Raw genomic sequence first — 2,500 nt, 5'->3', positions numbered from 1 at the left:
GAGTGTTTTTTGCCATGCACACCTCACATTGTCAAAAATGTATGGGAAAAATTCATTTCAATACATTTCAGTTTGATTTGAAATGTCTTTATTATATATTTTAATGGCAATATGCCAAGGTTATATTCCATAACATGTTAGTATTAGAATATAGATTCTTCATATATGTATATATATTCGAAAATTTTTTCTATTTAAACTAACGTATGGAAAACCAGGCATAAAATCACAATATTACCAGTTTAATATGGCTTAAATTCGAGTTTCATATAGTTATGATTCGATTTATATGCTTCAATATCATTGGTTAGTTAACTTTTGATATTTTCATATTATTTCACATGCCTTCACCGTGAGTGTTTTTTGCCATGCACACCTCACATTGTCAAAAATGTATGGGAAAAATTCATTTCAATACATTTCAGTTTGATTTGAAATGTCTTTATTATATATTTTAATGGCAATATGCCAAGGTTATATTCCATAAAATGTTAGTATAGAATATAGATTCTTCATATATGTATATATATTCGAGAATTTTTTTCTATTTAAATTAACGTATGGAAAACCAGGCATAAAATCACAATATTACCAGTTTAATATGGCTCAAATTCGAGTTTCATATAGTTATGATTCGATTTATATGCTTCAATATCATTGGTTAGTTAACTTTTGATATTTTCATATTATATCACATGCCTTCACCGTGAGTGTTTTTTGCCATGCACACCTCACATTGTCAAAAATGTATGGGAAAAATTCATTTCAATACATTTCAGTTTGATTTGAAATGTCTTTATTATATATTTTAGTGCCAATATGCCAAGGTTATATTCCATAACTCTCTATTTAAACTAACGTATGGAAAACCAGGCATAAAATCACAATATTACCAGTTTAATATGGCTTAAATTCGAGTTTCATATAGTTATGATTCGATTTATATGCTTCAATATCATTGGTTAGTTAACTTTTGATATTTTCATATTATTTCACATGCCTTCACCGTGAGTGTTTTTTGCCATGCACACCTCACATTGTCAAAAATGTATGGGAAAAATTCATTTCAATACATTTCAGTTTGATTTGAAATGTCTTTATTATATATTTTAGTGCCAATATGCCAAGGTTATATTCCATAACATGTTAGTATAGCTAATATAGATTCTTCATATATGTATATATATTCGAAAATTTTTTCTATTTAAACTAACGTATGGAAAACCAGGCATAAAATCACAATATTACCAGTTTAATATGGCTTAAATTCGAGTTTCATATAGTTATGATTCGATTTATATGCTTCAATATCATTGGTTAGTTAACTTTTGATATTTTCATATTATTTCACATGCCTTCACCGTGAGTGTTTTTTGCCATGCACACCTCACATTGTCAAAAATGTATGGGAAAAATTCATTTCAATACATTTCAGTTTAATTTGAAATGTCTTTATTATATATTTTAGTGCCAATATGCCAAGGTTATATTCCATAACTTTCTATTTAAACTAACGTATGGAAAACCAGGCATAAAATCACAATATTACCAGTTTAATATGGCTTAAATTCGAGTTTCATATAGTTATGATTCGATTTATATGTTTCAATATCATTGGTTAGTTAACTTTTGATATTTTCATATCATTTCACATGCCTTCACCGTGGTGTTTTTTGCCATGCACACCTCACATTGTCAAAAATGTATGGGGAAAATTCATTTCAATACATTTCAGTTTGATTTGAAATGTCTTTATTATATATTTTAGTGCCAATATGCCAAGGTTATATTCCATAACATGTTAGTATAGCTAATATGAATTCTTCATATATGTATATATATTCGAAAATTTTTTCTATTTAAACTAACGTATGGAAAAAACCAGGCATAAAATCACAATATTACCAGTTTAATATGGCTTAAATTCGAGTTTCATATAGTTATGATTCGATTTATATGCTTCAATATCATTGGTTAGTTAACTTTTGATATTTTCATATTATATCACATGCCTTCACCGTGAGTGTTTTTTGCCATGCACACCTCACATTGTCAAAAATGTATGGGAAAAATTCATTTCAATACATTTCAGTTTGATTTGAAATGTCTTTATTATATATTTTAGTGCCAATATGCCAAGGTTATATTCCATAACTCTCTATTTAAACTAACGTATGGAAAACCAGGCATAAAATCACAATATTACCAGTTTAATATGGCTCAAATTCGAGTTTCATATAGTTATGATTCGATTTATATGCTTCAATATCATTGGTTAGTTAACTTTTGATATTTTCATATTATATCACATGCCTTCACCGTGAGTGTTTTTTGCCATGCACACCTCACATTGTCAAAAATGTATGGGAAAAATTCATTTCAATACATTTCAGTTTGATTTGAAATGTCTTTATTATATATTTTAGTGCCAATATGCCAAGGTTATATTCCATAACTCTCTATTTAAACTAACGTATGGAAAACCAGGCATAAAATCACA

Source organism: Anastrepha obliqua, unplaced genomic scaffold (assembly GCF_027943255.1).
Source record: "Anastrepha obliqua isolate idAnaObli1 unplaced genomic scaffold, idAnaObli1_1.0 ptg000139l, whole genome shotgun sequence".
In the NCBI taxonomy this organism is placed as follows: Eukaryota; Metazoa; Arthropoda; class Insecta; order Diptera; family Tephritidae; genus Anastrepha; species Anastrepha obliqua.
This window is presented reverse-complemented; position numbering follows the sequence as displayed.